At 42.3% G+C, this 12,603-nt stretch overlaps 1 pseudogene; it reads left to right on the top strand.

The window, feature by feature from the left end:
- Window positions 1-901: 901 nt before the first annotated feature.
- On the top strand, window positions 902-10,298 carry LOC139575325 (UDP-glucuronosyltransferase 2A3 pseudogene; annotated as a pseudogene).
- Window positions 10,299-12,603: the final 2,305 nt, after the last annotated feature.

Below are 12,603 nucleotides of genomic sequence, written 5' to 3'. Positions count from 1 at the left end.
GTGTTGCATTCATCCATGAATTGTGGAATAGTTTCATTGCACAGCAAATGCATTTTGACCATGTGACCAATAATCGATTTTACCAATGGCGCTTGCAATGAATTGTACCTACAAAGCTCCATCCCACTGGAAACAGACGTCAGTTCAACGTCTAGTTTTGATTTACATTTGGTTGAATGTCACCATGTCATTGGATTTAGGTGAAAATGTTGGTGAAAAAAAGACTACATGAGTTTTCCCCGTTGATTCAATGTCATCACTTCAATTTTTGCGGTTGAAATGACGTGAAAACAACGTTGATTCAACCAGTTTTTGCCCAGTGGGAAGAAAAGCTTTGGCCCCAATCTATACTGCCCAGTTTCCAATTGTGGGATGAATAAACTTTTATTACATTGAATTGAACTAAAAACAACTGTCCTCCAGCACTGGCAAAGGTGCACGTGTTAGAATAGCTATCACCATGCTGCTGTGCAATATGGGTCCTAGCGGTTGGCTCTACTCTAGCCAAGCAGAAAGATTATCACTTACTGCACTGAAACAATAAACAGTCAAGTCAGATACAGCAGGCCTACAACGCGTAGATTCATGTCTTATCTTCCACCTGATGACAGCATAGCGTCAGAATACACTTTAGCACTCTAGCATGTTTAAATCAGGCAGACATCTGGGCATCAGTTTCTCTGTCAGGACCCAGCCACTAAGAGCTTTCCCATGCATAGACGTAGCCAAAGATAAATAGGCGATAAACTCTAATATCTTTGACTGGCCAGCTAAGCATGAGCGTCCATCCTTTTTGCTGTATCAGCACTGGCTATTGTTATTGTATGTCCAGCCAGGAGTAGCATTTATATCAGACCACTGTTCTCCTCATTCCTTTATCACCCAGGTTTCTCCCACAGCAATGGAGAGGAAACCTCAGGTCAGTAACTGACACAGAGAGCATGGGAATAGAGACCACTGGTTGCTAACATGTGAACATGTAGATGAGAGATTTTGTGTGGTGTATAATACTGTGCATTTCCTGTCAAATAAATGGCTGTTGATATTTGGGACACATATTCATTGACAGTGAACTTGATGCAGTGATCATATTGTGGCAGTTTTATTGGAATAACTATATTCGTCGTAGCACCACACTACAGTGCCTAGGCTGCAGTATGGTACCGTTTAGCCAGCGTCTTTGAGCAATAGATCATCACGTGTCCATCATCGTGTCTGTCATAAAGACTGTAAATCGTGGATACGGGCCACGTGGAATTTGTGGAGAAGTTTTCTTCTGCAATGCCTTTACGGTACTGTTGGTATATCATGTTGATAAAAACATATACTTTTCTTTGTGTGTGTGTTCATTTTGTATTTGGATCAATTCCACCAACCTGGTCGAGACCATTTCGTATTATTCTGTACGTAAATGCCATGTTACATTTCGTATGGTATGTACTAATTTGTGGATGTCCATCACCCATTTCGTATGATATTTAACGAATTACAATTCATATTATATGTTACGAATTTACAAAACATACAATATGTAAAAAAATTGAAAAATGTATGATGTGTTATGAATTCTAGCTAGGTGGCTATGGTTAGCTAGCTGGCTAACGTTAGCTAGGCTAGGGGTTAGGGTTAAGGTTAAGTTTAGGAGTCAGGCTAAAGGGTTAAGGTTAGGGGAAGGGTTAGCTAACATGCTAAGTAGTTGTAAAGTAGCTAAAAAGTAGTAAGTAGTTGAAAAGTTGCTAATTAGCTAAAGTTGTCCGTGATGAGATTCAAACTTTCAACCTTCGGGTTGCTAGACGTTCGTGTTTTATGTCCACCCACCCACCCTACTTATGTAACCATACCAAACGTAACATATCATACGAATTTGAGAGTCCCGGATTTAAGTTTACTATGTTACGTCTAGTCTATGAGACCAGGCTGATTCCACAGGCATTTTGGTACTCCAGTATATCCCTGTCATGGTGTTTTTCTTCTTCCAGGACTCTCCATGCAGACGGTGTCATGCTTTAGCAATCATGTTTCCTCATGGTATCAGGAAGGTGTTTCTGCAGAGGTAAGCATACATGCTTCTGACTGCATCTCACCGCCCCTGTGGGTCAAAACTAGAACAGAGGGGGACATCCTGAGCTCAAGGAGAGAGAGTGTGTGTGTGTGTGTGTGTGTGTGTGTGTGTGTGTGTGTGTGTGTGTGTGTGTGTGTGTGTGTGTGTGTGTGTGTGTGTGTGTGTGTGTGTGTGTGTGTGTGTGTGTGTGTGTGTGTGTGTGTGTGTGTGTGTGTGTGTGTGTGTGGGAACAGCTGCGGCAGGACTTCCTGTCCTGAACAGGAAACAAGATGGCGGAGGACGGAACGTTCAGAACAATGCTGTGAAAGTCAGTTGCCACCCAGGTCACGGTGGGAGGGCCTTGTGAATCAGAGGGGAGAGACCTGGACTGAACACATCCCAGGCTCTCCATTAGAATGATATAGTGAAATATTGTTACCCCAAGGGCTTTAGAGTATGTCCATCATTATGACAGCACGGTGTGAACCAGTATACTGTGACATTTAATCCCAGTGGCATTTGGTCTGGTCTAGTCTGGTTTGATATAATTTCATTCGATTTTTTGAAAACCCATACTCCTACATTGCAGGCTTTTTGACAGTATGATGGAGGCTTCATCTTCGTTTGTAAACTGATCTGGGTCTGGCTTTGATGTTTAAATCATAGTGGATTTTGTTTGTTTGATTCTTACCCTTTCCATGATATATCTATTCTATAATTGATCTATTCTATAATTGACTTTAACCTTATTTTTAATTACAGTTCTAGAAGTAACAGACTTGTGACTTCCTCTGTCAAGGTTTCCATGTCATTCTGCCAAAAAATATTTTGTCATGAGCATTCTCACGTTTCAAAACCCCATTCATTGATTAGAATAGCAAGGAGGATGCAAACAGACACAACAACTTCCTTGTTTTTAGGATGTCACACAGGCCCTATATTTAGCCTGACAGACCTATACAATAGGCTAGGAATGGCTGTATTCTCCTCGTGACATGCAAACTTGGGAAAGTGTCTTGCAGAATGACTACTGGGGTAAAGAGGAGACATGAGAGAGTACCTTACACACGTACACTCAAGGTTTCACAAATACACACAGACACAGGTATACACAAACATACAGTTGAAGTCGGAAGTTTACAAACACTTAGTTTGGAGTCATTAAAAATCATTTTTCAACCACTCCATACATTTCTTGTTAACAAACTATAGTTTTGGCAAGTCGGTTAGGACATCTACTTAATGACCATTGTTATGTTTGGATGAAAAAAGAGGGAGGCTTGCAAGCCAAAGAACACCATCCCAACCATGAAGTGCAGAGGTGGCAGCATCATGTTGTTATTGTGCTTTGCTGCAGGAGGGACTGGTACACTTCACAAAATAGATGGCATCATGTGGAAGGAAAATGATATGTATATATTGAAGCAACATCTCAAGACATCAGTCAGGAAGTTAAAGCTTGGTCGCAAATGGGTCTTCCAAATGGACAATGACACCAATCATTCTTCCAAAGTTGTGGCAAAATGGCTTAAGGACAACAAAGTCAAGGTATTGGAGTGGCCATCACAAAGCCCTGACCTCAATCCCATAGAACATTTGTGTGCAGAACTGAAAAACGTTGTGCGAGCAAGGAGGCCTACAAACCTGACTCAGTTACACCAGCTCTGTCAGGAGGAATGGGCTAACATTCACCTAACTTATTATGGGAAGCTTGTGGAAGGCTACCCGAAACGTTTGACCCAAGTTCAACAATTTAAAGGCAATTCTACCAAATACTAATTGAGTGTATGTAAACTTCTGACCCACTGGGGATGTGATGAAAGAAATAAAAGCTGAAATAAATCATTCTCTCTACTGTTATTCTGACATTTCACAATCTTAAAATAAAGTGGTGATCCTAACTGACCTAAGACAGGGAATTTTTTGTAGGAATAAGTGTCAGGAATTGTGAAAACTGAGTTTAAATGTATTTGGCTAAGGTGTATGTAAACTTCCGATTTCAACTGTATATATGAGGTCTGTTTTTCTTACCAAGACTTCATAACGAAAAAAAAATATTAAAACGATATAGATCTAGAAAACTGACATTGAACTAGAACACTGATATAGAATTAGAACACTGATATAGAATTAGAACACTGATATAGAATTAGAACACCGATATAGAATTAGAACACCGATATAGAATTAGAACACCGATATAGAATTAGAACACTGATATAGAATTAGAACACCGATATAGAATTAGAACACCGATATAGAATTAGAACACCGATATAGAATTAGAACACCGATATAGAATTAGAACACTGATCTCAGACACTGATACAGAATTCTGTGCAAGGCTTCCTGTGCCGTAGCAGAGGCTAAAGGAGGGATGAAGGCGGAAAGGAAACTCAGCCAAGGGAAATATGTACCATAACGTAAGCCTATTCCTCCGGGATATCCTTTTCCAATTCCAAACAAACCACTCACCCTCCTTAAAGAGGCCTGTAGTTGTGAGGTAAAGGGGCCACAATGGAAACACAATGGATGGGATTATCAAATCTACTAAGAGCAGGGTTGCATGTACCAGGCAGCATTGGATCGGTTCCTCTCCATCACCACCTCAGGCTGGTTCCATCATCAAAAGCAAACAGGGGTGGAGTCTCCGGATACGTCCCAAATTGCAATATTCTTCCTATAAATTGAACATCTTTGGTGGAAAGTAGTGCACTATATAAGGAATAGGGTTGATTTGTTGTGCTTTCCAAAAATAGAATTTCAGTACATTTGACATAAAATAGACACTGACAAACTAGATCAATCATCCATCCATCAAACAAAAAAATCACACTACTGAAAATGAATAATACATTTTTGTTTTGTTTTTGATTTTCATGGCAAAATGGAGAAGGGCCAATCAAGACAGAAACAAAAACTGCCACGGCTCATCATTACTTTACATTTGAATAATTATCATTTACAGCAGGGACGGGCAACTTTGATGCGGGTGGGGGGCACAAAAAAATCGGAACTCATCATGAGGGGCCGCAGTTGCTCACGGGTCTGCATACCCACATCCATACATATTCTGCCGACGTCAATTCAGAAGCTGCTCACGTAACACACTCTCCTCTCACTCGGTTAGAATTTCATCTCCCCAAAGTGAGTTTGAAAGGAGCAGAGGAGCTAAAAAGTCATTAATCATTTTCATTTTTTTTCTACATTTAAATCTGATACCTGCTCACAAAACGGAGCCTCACCAGCAGACACCGCTGTGTGTGATAATGGAAAGAGACAGACTAACAGTTGGAAATTCATTCATAACAGAGGCCCCAGGGATGGAAATGCCAGAATGAGAAGGACCCTTATCGTGTCTCACAGGTGTCTCTGAGTCTTACTGAACATACACCTGGCTGTGTGTTCCTGAGAGCTATGCTTACGTAACTGCCTCCTATCCAGCTCCTCTCCCAGCAAGACAGATGAGACCTATGCCCTGCAGAGAAACAGGCTGATTGGGTAAATCAAGTGTGATTTTGAGAATTACTGTGATGATAATGACAATATAATCTCCTGGTCTTTAAAAACACCTGGTGGGGAAATTGCTTTTGCTTGTCAAGGGTGACTGCGATGAACAATCAGGTACCGTGTAGTTAGTATGGCAATGGTGGTCCACACAGTTCAAAGGAGAGCTAATCTTTTGGTCGAATCATCCGTAAATGCAATAGGCCTACTCTATCTATACCTGAACTCAATGTATTTTCAGACCAACTGCTAAACTAATGTAGATACAGTATCTCCATTGGATTTAAGAGAAACTACGTTTGTACTGCACATACTTTTATTATTACAGAACAAAATGTGCCAGTTAAATAGATGGTTTATTTAACTCTTATTTACAATGACGGCCTACCCCGGCCAAACCCAGACGGCGCTGGGCCAATGGTGTGCCGCCCTATGGGACTCCCAGTCACGGCCGGTTGTGATACAGCCTAGAATCGAACCAGGGTCTTTAGTGACGCTTCTAGCACTGAGATGCAGTGACTTAGACCACTGCGCCACTCAGGATGTTTGTCCATATGTGTGATTTCAAATGTGTCTACTAAGACGTTATGATTAATGATAGCAGCAAAGGGGTCTTGTCTTTAAAGCAATATCTGATGGTCATCAAGATGCCGTATCACTGAGCTAAAATATAGCGTTCCTTCACTGCACGTCTACTCAGATGCTTTGTCATGCTTACAGGGTGCTAACGGCACGTCATGCTTAATCCCACCTGTCCTGTGATAGATTGACACCCCGCCAACAGAGGTGCTCTGATGAAAATGAAAAATGATTTGCATCTGTCAGCAGACTGTTCCTGTTGAACAGGCTTATAATCGGTTCAATTAAAATTCTTTCTTTCTCTTTCTTTCTCTCCCCCCTTCTCTCTTTCGCTCTCTCTCTCCATCCCTCTCTCTCTCTCTCCCTCTCTCACCCTCTTTCTCCTCATTCCTTAATCTCTCTCCCCTCCCTCTTTCTGTCTGGCACAGAAGCTTAGTCTTCTTCATTAAAGACTGTCTGAGGTTCTGGGAGAGTGATGCAATACTAATGGGAAGACAGCGGTGTCCCCTCTCTCCCTGTGAAGGATCCCATCAGGAGGCAACCCAGCAAACATGCCCACATTGGCATAATGTGGGCCCAATACAGGTAAAAACATTAGACCCATGCAGGCTTCCCACATTGGGATGATGCGCCTTTGCTCAGTGGTGACACGTTGGCCCCAAGGTAGGTGGCCCCAAGGGCAGCCTTCACTTTGCTTGAAATAAGCCCACTCTTTTGGATCAGCTGTTGCTATGATATAGAAGGTATTCACACCCCTTTTCTATTTTTTTTGTGTTACAGCCTGAATTTAAAACAGATTAAATTGAAATTTTCTGTCACAACGCCCCATAATGTCAAAGTGGAATTATGTTTTTCAACATTTTTACAGATGAATAAAAAATGAAAAGATGAAATGTCTTGAGTCAATACGTTTTCAACCCCTTTGTTATGGAAAGCCTAAGTAAGTTCAGGTGTAAAAATGTGCTTAACAAGTCACATAATAAGTTGCATGGACTCACTCTGTGAGCAATAATAGTGTTTAACATGATTCTTGAATGACTACCTCATCTCTGTACCCCACACATACAATTATCTGTAAGGTCCCTGAGTCAAGTACTGAATTCCAAACACAAATTCAACTACAAAGACCAGGGAGGTTTTCCAATGCCTCGCAAAGAAGGGCACATATTGGTAGATGGCAACAACAACAAAAATATCCCTTTGAGCATGGTGAAGTAATTAATTACATTTTGGATGGTGTATCAATACAGCCAGTCACTACAATGATACAGGAGTCCATCCTAACTCAGTTGCCAGAGAGGAAGGAAACCGCTCAGGGATTTCACTTTGAAGCCAATGGTGACTTAAAACAGTTACAGAGTTCAATGGCTGTGATGGGAGAAAACTGAGGATGGATCAACAACAGTAGTTACTCCACAAGAGTAACCTAGATTTTCAAGCATGGTGGTGGCTGCATCATGTTATGGGTACGCTTGTCATCAACAAGGACTAGAAAGTGTTTTAGGATAAAAAGAAATGGAATAGAGCTAAGCAAAGGCAAAAGCCTAGAGGAAAACCTGGTGTTCAGTCTGCTTTCCAACAGACACTGGGAGACAAATTCACCTGTCAGCAGGACAATAACCTAAAACACAAGGCCAAATATACACCGGAGTTGCTTACCAAGATAACATTATTCGTTCCTGAGTGGCCTTGTTGCAGTTTTACCTAAAATAGGCTTAAACAAGACTTGAAAATGGCTGTCAAGTTGATCAAAAACTTGACAGCGCTTGAAGGATATTAACGTGCAAATATTGTACAGTCCAGGTGTGCATATCTCTTAGGTACTTACCCAGTGAGACTCACAGCTGTAATCACTGCCAAATGTGATTCTACAATGTATTGACTCAGGGTGTGAATATTTATGAAAATGAGATATTTCTGTGTTTAATTTTCAATACATTTACTAACATTTCCAAAAACATGTTTTCACTTTGAAAAAAATATATTTAATCCATTTTGAATTCAGGCTGTAACACAACAAAATGTGGAATAAGTGAAGGAGTATGAATACTTTCTGAAGGCACTGTATTTACACTGACTATACAAAACATTATGAACACCTGCTCTATCCATGACATAGACTGACCAGGTGAACTATGATTCCTTATTGATGTCACTTGTTAAATCCACTTCAATCAGTGTATGAAGGGGAGGAGATAGGTTAAAGAAGGATTTTTAAGTCTCGAGACAATTGAGACATGGATTGTGTATGTGTGCCATTCAGAGGGTGAATGGGCAAGACAAAATATTTAAGTGCATTTGAACATGGTATAGTAGTAGATGCCAGGCTCACCTATTTGTGTCAAGATCTACAACGCTGCCGGGTTTTTCGTGCTCAACAGTTTCCCGTGTCTATCAAGAATGGTCCATCACCCGAAGAACATTCAGCCAACTTGACACAATTGTGGGAAGCATTTGAGTCTTTTTACAGACTTCATCATTGGCAGTGTAGAATTTACAAAAACATTTTATATTACACACCAGAACACTTAACTTTTGGTTGAGATGGAAACGTGAATCCAACATCTAAATTATGAATTTGTATCTAAATGACTCAAATGTAAATGTTCTTGGCTGATAAAGCCAGTGTATTAATTCTCCTGAACTCTGGCTAATTATTGTTCAATGGCCGAGGGGGTGCCTTGTAACCTTATCCAGTTTGGATGTTTGGATAGAGAGCTTCGTATTTGTAGATAACTGAAGAAGTCTAACCTTGGTATATTAAACTCAGAGTTCAGTTTTTCAAATTATTTTAGAGTACCCTTTTCAAGTAATTGATGGACATATTGAAGTTTCAAGTGTGTCTAGTTTAAAAAATTTGTGTCTAATCGTAGTGTTTTAAAACCCTTAATTTTTCCCTCAGGGAATACAGATAGAGGGACCGAAGAACATTCTGACTTTTCTATTTCCAGCCATCTTCTACCTACAGCGTCAGACATCCATACTATCATGGCCCTAAGTTGGGTTGCAAACCAGTAACTTCTAATACGAGTGGGACGGTGTGGCTTCGTGACAATGAGAAGTCGCTCTGATTTGACAGCTCTAACCCCGCCAGCTTTGCAGGTGTCGGCTATCGCCGGTTAACACTTGATCTGATCTAGGCCTTTGTTGTGCTTTTAAATGGTTGAAAGGGCAGTGATAACACATATAGATGACAACTAAACCAAAAATCTGACAATGTGTTTTCATTGGAATTTGGTTGCCCTTTGAGATGGTTCCAGTGATAACACATTGAGAATTCAACAAACTTCTGGCTGTCTTTTTGAGTGGGTGAATAAAGGTTGAAATCTCATTGATCAACACCTCAACCAAATATTACCTACATTTCCACATTGAAATGACATGGTGTGCCCACTGGGATGTCCTGTTTTATTATTTTAATTGGGGGGGGGCGAATCGAATACGTTCTAAACCATTAGCTACATTTCGTTTGTCCATCGTCAATTCGGCCCTGACATTCACTACATGGCTTTTACCAGGCAGCAGTCATTTGGCTCATGAAGAATTACTTTACCTTGGAGTTTCCGTGTCCCACCATTCCAAACATGGCCTACATGGGCAGCTTCCAGTGCAAGCCCTCCAAGCAGCTTCCCCAGGACATGGAGGACTTTGTCCAGAGCTCCGGGGACCATGGGGTCATCATCATGTCTCTGGAGACCTTGGTAGGACAGCTACCTGAGGACAACGCTGAGGAAATCGCCGCTGCCTTTGCCCAACTGCCTCAGAAGGTCATCTGGAGGCACACTGGGAAGAGACCCGCCTCCCTGGGCATCAGCACCTTACTGGCCTCCTGGGACACCCCAAGACCCGGGGCTTCATTGGCCACGGCGGCACCAACGGAGTCCAGGAGGCCATCTACCAAGGTGTCCCCATAGTTGGCCTCCCGTTTATCTTCGATCGGCCTGATAACCTCAACGGGAGGAGGGCTAAGGGAGTGGCTAAGATAGTGGACATCGCCACCGTAAACAGAGATGTCTTCTTGGAGATGGTGAAAACTGTTCTCTATGAGCCGTCCTACAGGGAGAACATGCAAAGGCTGTCCAGGCTACACAAAGACCAGCCTAGGGGACCCTACTCTTTGTTTTGCAGTACTTTAGGTCTTGGGGAAGGTGACCTCACTGTGAGATACTAAGCTAGCGCCGATTAGCGGTCATCTGCTACACTTTCCCATTAGAGCTACAGGCCTAAGTGGCTGCAGTGCCAGCCTGTTGTTCAGTGCCAGTGAATGTCAGTCAACATGGTCAGGGCTCTCCACCAGCCCCCACACTCTCTAAGTGCATCGGTAGGACATCAGAGATTTCATCCTCAAAATGCCATTACTCAATGTTTACTGAATAGATCCTGAATCAAGCCCACACTAGGCTAACATTATGAACACAGAGAAAAGTATTGCATTACTCAACGCTTTTTCCAATATTGTTTTAAACACAGAGAATGTCTCAAGGACAAGGTCTTGAGGATTGCTGGGTGAATACAAATTGCCATCATTGGCAGGACGTTATGGAAAGGGAAGAGTTCAGAGTAGAATGGAAGAAGACAGATGTATCCTCATGTGAAGGCTGGCAGACTAGAGTTTTACTCCATGCTTTATTTAAAGGTAGACTCAGCGATTTGATGTAGATGCAGAAAGTAAACAGCATAGTGGGTCAAAACTGGGTGATTGTATTGTTCTATTTAGCAGCATGGCAGAAATGTCATACATAATTCACATTGAGTACAACTGCCCCTGCCACTCAAATAATATACAAGTCTGTGTTGTTGTTGATCTGTCTAGCTCATGGGGCCCCTTTAAAGATAATACAGTCAGAGAGGGCGTTCCAGACAAACACAGACATACACCACATTGCTCTTTCAGCATTTTTCATAATTTAATAAGGATAATAAGGATGAAGCAATTTCTTTGTTTCCATTAAAACAATCACTTTCTTTTTTATTATGGTGATCATGATGAAGCAGCTTCCCAGTAAACATCACCCCATTGGCCCCATGTGGGTATTTGGTGGGCAGAGTTTGCAGGGCCTGGCCCACACCAAGCCCACACCACGCAAACACGGATTGGCCCAGCACAGGCTAGCCCACAGCAAGCCAACACTAGCCCGACACGGGCTAGCCTACACCAGCCAGACACAGGCTATCCCACAACAAGCCCACATCAGCCCAACACGAGCTAGCCTACACCAGCCAAACACAGGCTATCCCACAACAAGCCCACATCAGCCTAACACGAGCTAGCCTACACCAGCCCAACACAGGCTATCCCACAACAAGCCCACATCAGCCCAACACGGGCTAGCCTACACCAGCCCAACACAGGCTATCCCACAACAAGCCCACATCAGCCCAACACGGGCTAGCCTACACCAGCCCAACACAGGCTATCCCACAACAAGCCCACATCAGCCCAACACGAGCTAGCCTACACCAGCCCAACACAGGCTATCCCACAACAAGCCCACATCAGCCCAACACCAGCTAGCCAACACCAGCCCAACACAGGATATCCCACAACAAGCCCACATCAGCCCAACACGGGCTAGCCTACACCAGCCCAACACAGGCTATCCCACAACAAGCCCACATCAGCCCAACACGGGCTAGCCTACACCAGCCCAACACAGGCTATCCCACAACAAGCCCACATCAGCCCAACACGAGCTAGCCTACACCAGCCCAACACAGGCTATCCCACAACAGCCCAACACGGGCTAGCCTACACCAGCCCAACACAGGCTATCCCACAACAAGCCCACATCAGCCCAACACGGGCTAGCCTACACCAGCCCAACACAGGCTATCCCACAACAACCCAACACGGGCTAGCCTACACCAGCCCAACACAGGCTATCCCACATAATGTAGGCAGGGGTATTAGAATATTTGGGGGAGTGGTTTGCAAATACTCAAGTTCATGGTGTTAAGTTAAAAAGAATACAAGATATAAATAGCTGACACCATTCAAACCAACGAGGGTTCAGAACTTCAAAGCCAATTATCTCAGAATCATATTTTTTCAGATAGAACCTTGTAGTTCTAAGGTCACAATTCGTTTTTGTGCAACCATTACTGAGTGTCATTCCAGAATAGGAATGACAGAATTCTTAAACTTCAATAATTGGTTGAGATGGAGATGTGAATTGTTAACTTTAAGATTACATTTGAAATCAACCAAAGTGTGAAAACTTACTGTAGGCATATATGTACTGCCTAATATTTGTTTTACCATGGGTTCAATTGAAACAACAGCTGTGAATGAGTTCACAAATGCTATATAGGCCTGGTATCATTGATGATATGCAGTGGGGTCCCAAATTATTGACACCCTTGATAAAGATTAGCAATAATGACTGTATAAAATATATAATAAAATTACGGAGCTATGTTGTATGCACAAATAAAAATTAAAAATATATATAGGAAATTATATTATTTTATACTAA

Source organism: Salvelinus alpinus, chromosome 5 (genome assembly GCF_045679555.1).
Source record: "Salvelinus alpinus chromosome 5, SLU_Salpinus.1, whole genome shotgun sequence".
NCBI lineage: Eukaryota > Metazoa > Chordata > Actinopteri > Salmoniformes > Salmonidae > Salvelinus > Salvelinus alpinus.
The sequence above is the reverse complement of the archived record's forward strand: the minus strand, read 5'-3'. Positions and strand labels throughout refer to the sequence as shown.